Here is a 13,110-nt window from a genome sequence, read left to right on the forward strand (position 1 = left end):
GGCCCAACCCTGCCCAGGCTAAGAAAGAGATGACATTTGGCAACCCACACTATCCTCTCGTTTTAAAGTCAATAATTTTACAAAACCTTTCATTTAAAACATTGGAGCAGCGTGACTTTGAGAAATGAAATACATTTTGTAGGATGAAGGCATTGTCACGCACAATTTCTGCCCTTCTCTGCCCACATCTCTACTCTCTTCTTGCCAAGAAGAAGAGCCTGGGGCACCTGTGGCCACTTTGGGTGAGGCTAAGTCAGGACAGAGAGGAGCTAAGACATGGGTGGGGGAGGAGGGCAAGAAGAGGCCGTGACTTTGCTGCAGTCCTTGAGAGCAGCCAGTGTGAGTCAAGCTTTGATTAATACAGATAAGGTCAAGCCTAGAAGGCCAATTCTATTAAACTCAAATCTTATTATCACATCTCACATTCAGATTACAGCCTCTCAAATAATGGTAGCTATCTGCATTGGGGTGACATGGGGATTTTTTGGGCACTGGAGAAATTCTTTTGACAGGGAAATGAATGTGCTGAAGGCAGAACGACAGATGAGCGAGCTGGGCCGTCTCCTGAGAGCCCTGAGACAGGATACAATGCGGCTGTCATGCTAAGTGACATTCAGTCCCTTCAGAGGTTGGCCTGGCCATGCCCGGGAGCTGCCCTGGCCCCAGCAGCAGGGTCACCCTTGGGCCACGGAGCCTGCAGAGATGGCCAGGGCTGCACATCTGGGGAGGGACATGGGCAGGCGAGGCGGAGCCCACCCAGTCCATCGGTGTACTGGTTTACACAAAAACATCTCTTTGTGTTTTAGATACCTGACACATTCCAAAAGACAATTTAACTAAGTAACAATACAGCTTTCTGAGACCCTGCATGGAGATACCAGCCACATTGGGCCTGAACTTCTGTCCTAAAGAAACTGCAAAACAATAAATAGCTGTTGGTTCCCCATTGTGTGGTAATTTGTTATGCAGCAATAAAAACCTGCACACTCACACCAGCACCCTTCCAACAGCAGCCCACTTCTGAGTCCATTCTGCAAACAATTTCAATAACCGAGATCCTTCCATGTCATTCAGTAACTCCTTCATTATATCCCTAAACTACTTCCCGAATGTCCTGCAAGTGCACTCACACACACACCTTGACACACACACACATGCACTCACATCCAAATACACACACATTCACACACACATATATACACATATTCACACACTCACACATGCACTCACATACAAATACACAGATTCACACATGCACTCACATACAACACACACATACATGCTCTCACAAATACATTCACACACACGTGCACTCACAAATACACATTCACACACACATGCACTCATACAAATACACACATTAACACACACACATGCACTCACAAATACATTGACACACACATGAACTCACATACAAATACACACATGCTCTCACATACAATTACACATTCACACACATTCACACACACATGCACTCACATACAAATGCACACACATTCACTCACACACTTATACAGGCACTCACAAATACACATTCACTCACATGCACACTCACATGCCCTAATACAAATACATTCACTCACACACACATACACTCATACAAATACACATTCACACACTTGTGCACTCACATTCACAGTCATATACGTACACACACTTGCCTACATGCACTCAGTCATACACACATTCACTCACACTCACATGCACAGTCACACACATGCACCCACACATACACACACACAGGGACTCACACTCATACACATGCACTCACACACACAGTCTCACACACACATTCACACAGTCACATTCACATGCACTCACACACACTGGCACACACCCAGGCACTCGCCTTCACACACGCAGTCACACTCAGGCACTCACACACAGGCACTCACGCTCACACAGTCGCTCACACAGGCACACACACATGCGCACACACACACACACTCCTAAAGAGCTCCCGGGGGGAGTCATGCTGTGGGACCGCCAGGGCCCTCTGGCTGCGGGAGGAGTCAGTGCAGGAGTCACTCCTAGTAAATAGATCGCTGGCCTGAGGAGGCCAGGGCCCTTCTGCAGAGGAAGCGAGTTCTGGGGAGGATGGAAGATGGGAGTGTTCCATATGGGGGCGGAACACAGAACATTCTCGAAGGCGGCGGGAGTGGGAGCGGGAGCCTGGTGGGTGCCCAGAGGTGGCAGTCAGGTTCCATCGAGTCTGAGCTCTTTCACAGGAAGGTCAGGGCCTGGAGCTGGCAAGAGGTTCCTGCAGTGTGGATGTGGTGGAGAGCTCTGCGGGCCATGTGGAAAAGGGGCTGGGCCAAGGGTGCCAGGGCGGACACCATCACCCAGTCAGGGCTTGGCCGGGATGGCGGCGGGGGACTGCCAAGTAGAGCTGCTGCGCAAGGGGCTCCTGCCGGGCAGAGCACCAGTAAGGACAGCGCAGCCCTGCCGAAGGACAGAAGCGACTTTTGGGGCAGAAACAGGGAGAAAGGGCGCGGGTATCCCCTAAGAAGTCAGTTGAGAGAGCAAAAGAGCAGGCCCTTATCCCACCAAGATAAGTGCCCCTGGCAAAATACAAAACAAAACAAAATGTAAGGATGCAGTTCTCCCCTGTTGCCTTCACGTTCTCAGCTAATGACCCGTGGGGCCCAGAGTGAGGCTGAGGTTGCCATGGAGGCAGAATGCCATGCAACTGTGGGGACTGCAGGCGGCTCCGAGAAACCGAAACCCACTGGGGCTCAGCAACTCTGGGAAGCAGCCAAGGGGGTGCCCTGTCCTGGCAGAACCGTGGCTACAGCCCCCCCAAAGCCTTGTCCCCCTCTCCCTCACCCGCTGTCACACATGCTCACTGCCCTGCCAAGCCCCTAGGACTCCCTTATCATTTGGAGGTAACCAAGTTCTGGTGCCGTGATCCAATCATTTCCTTCCAGGCGTAAGGCACTTCAAGAAGATGATGGACAGGTGCTATTACACAACTTCTCCACAGTAATTCTCCTGCCAGTACTTTCTCACTGTTTAAAATCAATAAGGAGGAAGTACTGTATTACTCTGTTTTCACACTGTTGATAAAGACATACCCAAGGCTGGGCAATTTAGAAAAGAAAGAGGTTTATTGGACTTACAGTTCCAGATAGCAGAGGAAGCCTCACAATCATGGCAGAAGGCAAGGAGAAGCAAATCACATCTTCCATGGATGGCAGCAGGCAAAGAGGGAGAAATTGGACAAGGAAATTCCCCTTATAATACAATCAGATCTCATGAGACTTACTTTCATGAGAACAGCATGCGAAAGACCTCCCCTCATGATTCAATTTCTTCCCACCAGGTCCCTCCCACAACATGTGGGAATTCAAGATGAGATGTGCGTGTGAACAGAGCCAAACTATGTCAAGTACCAAGGATAAAACCCAGGGAGCAGCTGAGGGGACACCAGGGGCAAGAATGAGAGGAGGGTGAAGGGCAAGTCCAGGGCCCCAGGAGTGTGGGTCCCAGGCAGAGGCAGCCATAAATGCAGGGAACAGGCTCTCCTTTCCTCTCAGCCCCTCTGCTTGCCACCAAAAGGCTGACTCTCTGAAAACTAAGCTCACAGTGACCAGTGGGTGGCAGGAAGCTTCCTGCAGGTTGAAAGCACAGAGGAGAGAAGTGGTGTCAGGAGCATGAGCCAAGTGGGGCTGGGGGGGCCTGGGTTCATGGCATGCGATTCACGTGGCCAGGGTCCCACCTCCCTGTCAGAGTGTAGGGCAACCAACTGGTCTCTGGGTCAGGATGCTGCCTCACCACTCACCACTGCACACCCCTTCCAGAAAGAAGCCTGAGGCTACCTGGATTCTCATCCAGCAGAAAGAATATGGACTTCAGTGTGTGAAAGTCTTTTCCTCAGTCTGTTCAGGTAGACGTATCACTGGTGGTCTAAGATGCTGATCAAAACAGAGCTTCCACCTCAGCCTTGACCAATGACGGAGGTTCTGATAACATTACTGTGTATGGCACCATCACAGGCCAAAATTCATAGCAATGTTTTGTTGAATCTAATTTTTGTTACACTGCATATTTTTTGAAATAAATGCATATTTTCCTAGACACTGAGTTAATTCCATAAACACCTGTGGGTGCCAGCAGGGGTGTTATGAGCAGAAGCCATTGGAGAGATGATGGCTCCTGCTGCTGGGAGACTCGCCAGACAGAACCCATGTGCTATGTGTTGGGTGAGGGGAGTCCAGGAAGGTTTCACCCAGGAAAGGACGTTGAGCAGGGATGGGGGAGGAGAGGACCAGGTGGGATTTGCTGGGAAGATAAGAGAAAGGCAGTGCAGAAAGAGGAAATAACTCCTGCAAAGACCAAGATCTTAAAGAATTAAACTAAGGAAGTGCCAATATAAATGAGGACGGGGGAAATAGGAGACCCATTAAAGGAGAGTGAATTCCAAAGGCTTCCATAATGGGGGCTAAGGAGCTAAGCCATTCAGCATGACCCCCTGTGAGGGAGCAAAAGGTGGCGTCACCAGTGAAGACTTGGAAGTGGCTGGAGGAGCAAGCTGCAGGAAGAAGCGAGTTCCGTCTTGACTGTGTCTGCTGGACATTCCAAAGCTGCTGTCTGCTAGGTGAGTTCATCTGGAGACCAGGAAGCAGGGTCAGCGGTAAAAAATAATGATAATAATTAATTAATTAAAAATATTTTTACAATTCCTGGAGTGTGAGTTACTCAGAAAGAGCATCTGCAAAATTGGCAGACAGCAGAGCCATGGGGAGCACATATTTCCTACAGAGTTTGTAGGGTAAAAATACATAGGAGGTGGGTGCAGAGACTGACGAAGAACAGACATTGCAAGAAAGAGCAAGGGACCCATGGACCCGCAAGCATTATCACTGCAAGCTGTGAGCAAAGCACTTTCTGGGTGCCACGTGCTTCGTCTGTAAGGCCTCTTCAGTCTTCCCAAAGTCTCTGTGCAGTTGCTTGCTCTCTTCCCCATTGCATAGATGAGAAAAAGAAGTCTCAGAGCTGGTCAGTGATGAGTCCAAAATCACACCACTCTTACCTGGTGGAGCTGCTGTTGGAACTTACCGCAAAGCACATGCTTCTTCCACTCTGCTGGGCAGCACCACCTTTGTCACAGAAGAACAGGAAGGTCACACCTTCAGAGTCTGGAAAGAGAACAGGCAAGAGGCGTGACTGTCACCTGCCTGCAGGAGAGCAGTTTGTGGAGTTTGGGAAGTTGGAGCCGGGTTGCACAAACTAACTGAGGGGCTGGACAGGGATAGACGTAGGCCAGGCCAGCTTCTCTTGCCAGAAAGAAGTTCAACCATGACTTGAGACAGGCCTCACTCAGGCTTCACAGTGAGGGTATTTTCACTTTCTTTTTTTTTTTTTTTTTTTTTTTTCCTGTTGGTGTTTTAAGCTTGTGCATGCTCATAATCTGTGGGGGAAAGAGTCAAAGAAAGAAACATGGAGGGAAGGTAAGAAGTTAAATAAAGGAAAGAACAAAGTACTTAAGAGGAAAGAGATGTAAGTGTCAAGATGGAGAAGGAGGAATTATCCCCAGACGAGAGGGCAGCGCGTTTGCTTCAGAGATCTGAGAACAGCAAGGAAGGGCATTTGTGGGCTTGGGGCCAGGAAGCTGAAGGACTCCTCTTCTAACCTAGGGAAGGACGTGCATGCCAGCAGGGGCTGAGATGAGGCAGTGGGAAGAAGGGCTGAAGGAGCATGGTAACAGCAGAACGGCATGCCCAGCCGAGCCCTGTGTGCCCCCCAACAGGAGACCTCACACTGGTCCTTGAACCAATCACGTAACTCTCCTGTCTTCTTGGCCAGCCTCAGCTGCAGGTGAGCAGGAGGAGAGAGCAGACGGCTCTACGGGTTTACAGCTGAGCACTGGCAGAAAGTCAAGGGGAGAGGGACTGGCAGGGGCTAGAATGACCTTCAGAAGACATTTACGAGAAGAAAGGCATGTTGCAATGTGTGTTGTAATGAGAATTGGCAAGACCTTTATACCACCAAGCATCTAAGGGTGCAGTTTTGAATCCTGTCAAGATAGCTCTACTTGGAGCTTCGTTTAAAGGTTTCCTAATCTTCTCCCCCATCCGCCCCTCTTTCAACACATAGTAGATAAATGCTAAATAGACAAACGTCCCACTTAGCCTCAGTAACAGAGGAAACCCAAGCTGTAGGGTCATCTAAGACGCACGGAGGAAACATGTGAAATGTCCATATGCACAGGCGGTGCTCAGTCCCCACGTGCAGCCTGGGTCCCTGATGCCATTCCTCTCCAGAATGGCAAGCTCGTCCTTTGGGGCTCTGCGTCCTCGGAGCTCTCTTCTTCCACATTCTTCTCCTCGCAGCAGTCTTTGTTCCCTTATCTGTCCCAGGACTCAAGGGGCTGAAGCCCTCCAAAATTCTAGCAGTTTATGAGCCCTCCTCCTCCTTCAGCAGCTGCTCTGTAGCCATTTCTTCTGCATCCTCATAAGACACTATAAGAAATGGTGCACCCGGCTCCAGAGTGCTGGGTTACTCAGCCCCTCCTAGCTTCCAGATGGATGGCAAGCCCGGGGCTGTCAGCAGGGGCATGGGCTGGGGACAGACAGAAAAGAAGAGCAAAAAAGAACGTCACCTTTTGGCCATCGTCCCAGAGTCTTGCACCTCGTCACCAGTCTTATTAACCATTTGGTCCAAAATATTACCTTAAAAAATGTGATGAAAGTAAGCCACTCTTAAAAATCATGCAACTGTCACTATGGAAAACAGTATGGTGGTTCCTCAAAATATTAAACACAGAATTACCGTCTGATCCAGCAACTCAACTCCATTTCTAGGCATATATACAAAATAACTGAAAGCAGGATTTCAAGCAGACATTTATACGCCTGTGTTCATGGTGGCATCGTTCACAACACCCAAGAGGTAGAAACAACCCAGTGTCCATCGATGCATGAACAGATAAGCAAACTGTGATATAGACATGCAATGGAATATTATTCAGCCTTAAAAAGGAGGGTCATTCTGACACATGCTGCTACATGGATAAACCTTGAGGTCGTTATGTTACCTGAAATAAGCCAGTCACAAAAGGACAGATGCTGTTTCATTCCACTTACATGAGATGCCTAGAGTAGTCCAATTCCTGGAGACAAAGTAGAATAGAGGTTGCCAGGGCTTGGGGGGAGGAGGAATGGGGAATTGTTTAATGGATACAGTTTCAGATTTTCAAGATGAAAAGACTTCTGTGGATAAATGGTGGTGATGATTGCACAGCAATGTTCAATGAACTTAATGCCACTGAACTGTACGCTTAAAAATGGTTAACATGGTACATTCCATGTGATGTGTATTTTACCACTATAAAAAGATTTTTAATCACACAAACGCTTTCTTCTTCCGTACTCCAGGATCAGCAGCCACACTTCTGCCCCAAAGAGTGAAGCAGAGTAGAGAGCTCACCCGCTGCCTGGGACCTGATGAAAGATCCAGGCAGACAGTGGCCCCCTGCGGAACCGTGGAGGCAGAGCTGCCTCCCTTTCCCGCAGCTGCCAGGACCCCTGACTCCGGATACAGGGTCCCCGCCCGCGTCCTGTGACAGACGCCACGCGCTGCGCAGCCCGGGCAGACTGCTCCCACTCGGCGCTCCCCTCCTGGACCCCCCGCAGCTCTCCTGCGCAATGGCCAGGCTACCTTCCCAGTCTCCGTCAAAGACACAATTTATCGAAATTCTGCCGCTACTCCAGACAGAAGCAAACGTGAGGGCTCTGGGAGCTTCCGCCCCTGGAAGGAGCGCGCTGTGCCATTGTTGAATGGGGCCGCAGGGTCGGGCAGGAGAGGCAGCTCGGAGGAGGGCGCGGCCCGAGCGGAGCGCGGCAGACAGGCTGGGCTGGGACCCCTGGCGCTCTCCCCGGGCAGTTCCATGGCCGCCCCGCAGCGCCCTCTGCCGGCCAAGCCCAGAGCGGGCGTGCGCGCCCCCGGGGCCCAGAAGCTGTCCCTGCTTGCGAAGCCCACCTCTCCGGAGGCACTGGGCTTCTGGCGGGTACTTTTTTACCCCTCTCCAAAAGGCCAGGATGTCTTAGATCTGGGCACCGCGTTTCTAGTGTCCCTCTGAATCGACCAGTGAATGAACCCATTTCCAGGAAGCCGAGTCGTGCAAAATGCGAAAGAGTGAACCCAGCGGGAGTCGAGAGGGCGTTCCCGACGAGGGCCCCATGGGCGAGAGCTTGCGGGTGTGAGGGCCTGGGCCCACGGTGTAGGCCTGGCTTCTCTCTTCCCTAAAAAGTCCTTGTGCAAACGAGTCAGTAACCACGGCGGGAAGGCTTCCCGGCCGGGCTCTCCGCTGCCTGCACCAAGCTCGAGGCGGAAGGTGAGAGGGCTCCGGACCCCGCCCTTCCTTCTTCCTCCTGCTCACAGCTTTGGGGCCACCCCGGGCCAGGCCCTGGCCCTGTGGACCTCATCGGCTCACAGTGGTCACCGAGACGCTCGCGGCGCCCGGGGCCTGCTCACCTCCAGCTTCTTCCGCTTTCTGAATCCCCCACCCTGTTGCCCTCGGTACCCGGCCTCACTTCAGGCCACAGATCTCACCTCCGCCAGCGGCTTCCTGTCCTGCCGCAGCTGGAACTCCACGGCCCTTTCCTTAAAGCGCTGCCTTGTTGACGCCCTCAAGGCCCTGGCCCCTGGTTCAGCCCCTCACCCTCGCGTCCCTCCTGCACTCTGCCGCCTCTCCTGGGCCGCTGGAGGTGTTGGGAGAGGGCGGCTTTGTGCACTGTGACCCTGGCATCCTCAGGGGGACCCACGTAGGCTGGAAGCGAATGCCCCTGCAGCCCCGCGCCTCCCACTCTCCCACGCGACTCCTCACACCCACTCCTTTCCTCAGCCTCCCAGAACCTCTTGGGCTCACTGCGGGGTGTGGCCTTGCTTTTGCCACCATGAGAAGGCAGGGGTTAAGGGATCAGGGCATTGGCACAGGCCGCCTCCGACACCCTGCCCCTGTGTGCCATCTGCTGCCCTGCGCCACGATCCTGCCCTAAGACCTTCCCAATAGCCCTCTGGGCCAGCCCCCGGGCCCCCAGGCCGCCTGCTGAGCCACCAGCCACTCCCTCACCTCCAACTTCCCAAACTAGCAAGGCAGGCCAACATTCACACCCAGAGAATACCACAAAGATATTCCTCAAGAAGAGCAACCCCAAGGCACATAATCATCAGATTCACCAGGGTTGAAATGAAGGAAAAAATGCTCAGGGAAGCCAGAGAGAAAGCTCAGGTTATCAACAAAGGGAAGCCCATCAGACTCACAGCATATCCTCAGCACAAATCCTACAAGCCAGAAGAGAGTGGGGGCCAATATTCAACATCCTTAAAGAAAAGAACTTTTAACCTAGAATTTCATATCCAGCCCAACTAAGCTTCATAAGCGAAGGAGAAATAAAATCCTTTATGAACAAGCAATTGCTCAGAGATTTCATCACCACCAGGCCTGCTTTATAAGAGTTCCTGAAAGAAGCACTAAACATAGAAAGGAACAACGAGTACCAGCCACTCCAAAAACATACCAAGTGATAAAGAGCATCAACACAATGAAGCAAATGTGTCAATTAACCAGCAAAACAACCAGCTAGCATCAAAATGGCAGGATCAAATTCCTACATAACAATATTAACCCTAAACGTAAGTGGGCTAAATGCCCCAATCAAAAGACACAGACTGGCAAATTGGATAAAAAGTCAAAACCCATCGGTGTGCTGTATCAGGAAACCCATCTCACATGCAAGGTTACACATAGGCTCAAAATAAAGGGATGAGGAAGAACTATCAAGAAAATGGAGAGCAAAAATAAAACAGGAGTGGCAATCCCAGTCTCTAATAAAATAGACCTTAAACCACAAAGATCAAAAGAGACAAAGAAGGGCATTGCATAATGGTAAAAGGATCAATGCAACAAGAAGAGCTAATGATCCTAAATATATACGTGCTCAATAAAGGAGCACCCAGATACATAAGGCAAGTTCTTAATGACCTACAGAGACTTAGATGCCCACACAATAATAGTGGGAGACTTTAACACTCCACTGTCACTATTAGACAGATCAATGAGACAAAAAATTAACAAGGATACCCAGAACAAGCAAACCTAATAGGCATTTACAGAACTCTCCACCCCAAATCCACAGTATATTCTTCTCAGCACCACATCACACCTAATCTAATATTGACCACATAATTGGAAGTAAATCACTCCTCAGCAAATGCAAAGAACGGAAATCACAACAAACAGTCTCTCAGACCATAGTGCAATCAAATTAGAACAGAGAACTCAGAAACTAACTCAGAACTGCATAACTTAATGGAAACTGAACAACTGGCTCTTGAATGTTGACTGGATAAACAATGAAATGAAGGCAGAAATAAAGATATTCTTCAAAACCAACAAGAATGTAGACATAATATACTAGAATCTCTGGGACACATTTAAAGCAGTGTCTAGAGGAAAATTTATATCAATAAATGCCCACATGAGAAGCAAGGAAAGATCTAAAATCGACACCCTACCATCAAAATTGAAAGAACTAGAGAAGCAAGATCAAGAAAACTCAAAGGCTAGCAGAGGACAAGAAATAACTAAGATCAGAGCAGAAATGAAGTAGATAGAGACAAAAAAACTCTTCAAAAAATCAATAAATCCAGGAGCTGATTTTTTGAAAAGATCAACAAAATAGACCACTAGCAAGATTAATAAAAAAGAAAAGAGAGAATAATCACATAGATGCAATAAAAAATGATAAAGGGGATATCACCACAGATTTCACAGAAATACAAACCACCATCAGAGATTATTATGAACAACTCTATGCACATAAACCAGTAAACCTGGAAAAAATGTATAAATTCCTGGACACTTGCACCCTCCCAAGCCTAAACCAGGAAGAAGTTGAAACCCTGAATAGACCAATAATAAGGGCTGAAGTTGAGGCAGCAATTAATAGCCTACCAACCAAAAAAAACCCAGGTCCAGATGGGTTCACAGCCGAATTCTACCAGACATACAAAGAGGAGCTGGTACCATTCCTTCTGAAACTATTCCAAACAATACAAAAAGAGAGAAGCCTCCCCAAATCTTTTTTATGAGACCAACATCATTCTGATACCAAAACCCGGCAGAGATTCAACAAGAAAAGAAAACTTCAGGCCAATATCTATGATAAACTGAGATGCAAAAATCTTCAATAAAATACTGGCAAACCAACTGCAGCACATCAAAAAGCTTATCCGATCAAGTAGGCTTCATCCAAGAGATGCAAGGCAGTTCAACATGTGCAAGTCTATCAATGTATTCACCACGTAAACAGAACAAAAGCCAAAAAACACATGATTATCTCAATAGATGCAGAGAAGGCCTTCGACAAAATTCAACAGCGCTTTATGCTAACAACTCTTAATAAACTAGCTATCAACAGAACGTATCTTAAAATAATAAAAGCTATCTACAACAAACCCACAGCAAGTATCATACTGAATGGGCAAAAACTGGAAGCATTCCCTTTGAAATCTGGCACTAGACAAGGATGCCCTCTCTCACCACTCCTATTCAATATAGTATTGGAAGTAGCATTCCTATACACCAATAACAGACTTAAAGAGAGCCACATCAAGAATGAACTGACATTCACAATTGCTACAGAGAGAAAAAAATACCTAGGAATACAACTAACAAAGGATATAAAGGACCTGTTCAAGGAGAACTACAAACCACTGCTCAACGAAATAAGAGCGGACACAAACAGATGGAGAAACATTCCATGCTCATGGTTAGGAAGAATCAGTATCACGAAAATGGCCATACTGCCCAAAGTAATTTACAGATTCAATGCTATCCCCATCAAGCTACCAATGACCTTCTTCACAGAACTGGAAAAAACCACCTTAAACTTCATATGAAACCAAAAGAGAGCCCGCATAGCCAAGTCAATTCTAAGCAAAAAGAACAAAGCCAGAGGCATCACACTACCTGGCTTCAAACTATACTACAAGGCTACAGTAATCGAAACAGCATGTTACTTGTACCAAAAAGAGATATAAACCAATGGAACAGAACAGAGGTCTCGGAGGCAATGCCACACATCTACAACCATCTGATCTTTGACAAACCCGACAAAAACAAGCAATGGGGAAAGGATTCCCTGTTTAATAAATGGTGTTGGGAAAACTGGCCATGCAGAAAGCTAAAACTGGACCCCTTCTTGACACCTTACACTAAAATTGACTCCAGATGGATTAAAGACTTAAACATAAGACCTAACACCATAAGAACCCTAGAAGAAAACCTAGGCAAAACCATTCAGGACATAGGCATAAGGACTTCATGGCTGAAACACCAAAAGCATTGGCAACAAAAGCCAAAATAGACAAATGGGATCTAATTAAACTCCAGAGCTTCTGCACAGCAAAAGAAACAATCATTAGGGTGAACCAGCAACCAAGAGAATGTGAAAATATTTTTGCAATCTACCCATCTGACAAAGACTTATATCCAAAATCTACAAATAATTAAAACAGATTTACAAGAAAAAAACAAACAAACCCATTAAAAAGTGGGCAAAGCATATGAACAGACACTCTTCAAAAGAAGACATATATGAGGCCAACAAACACATGAAAAAGTGCTCAAAATCACTGGTCACTCTAGTAATGCAAATCAAAACTACATTGAGACACCATCTCATGCCAGTTAGAATGGTGATCATTAAAAAATCCGGAGCCAGGTGCGGTGGCTCACACCTGTAATCCCAGCACTTTGGGAGGCCGAGGCAGGTGGATCATGAGGTCAAGAGATCAAGACCATCCTGGTCAACATGGTGAAACCCGTCTCTACTAAAAATACAAAAATTAGCTGGGTATGGTGGTGCACGCCTGTAGTCCCAGCTACTCAGGAGGCTGAGCCAGGAGAATTGCTTAAACCCAGGAGGTGGAGGGTGCAGTGAGCTGAGATCGTGCCATTGCACTCCAGCCTGGGTAACAAGAGTGAAACTCTATATCAAAAAAACAAACCAAAAAAAATATGGAGAAAACAGATGATGGAGAGGATGTGGAGAAATAGGAACACTTTTACGCTGTTGGTGGGATTGTAAATTAGTTCAACCATGT

At 48.0% G+C, this 13,110-nt stretch overlaps 1 long non-coding RNA gene across 1 annotated transcript; it reads right to left on the reverse strand.

The window, feature by feature from the left end:
• Nucleotides 1-3,191: 3,191 nt before the first annotated feature.
• LOC108295955 lies at nt 3,192-8,485 on the reverse strand. Its single transcript, XR_001821682.2, has 3 exons — nt 6,209-8,485; nt 5,059-5,129; nt 3,192-4,607 (listed from the first exon to the last, which is right to left on the reverse strand). It is a non-coding gene; the product is annotated as an uncharacterized LOC108295955 (long non-coding RNA).
• Between the last annotated feature and the right edge of the window lie 4,625 nt (nt 8,486-13,110).

The sequence above is a fragment of the Cebus imitator genome, unplaced genomic scaffold, assembly GCF_001604975.1.
Source record: "Cebus imitator isolate Cc_AM_T3 unplaced genomic scaffold, Cebus_imitator-1.0 Scaffold669, whole genome shotgun sequence".
In the NCBI taxonomy this organism is placed as follows: Eukaryota; Metazoa; Chordata; class Mammalia; order Primates; family Cebidae; genus Cebus; species Cebus imitator.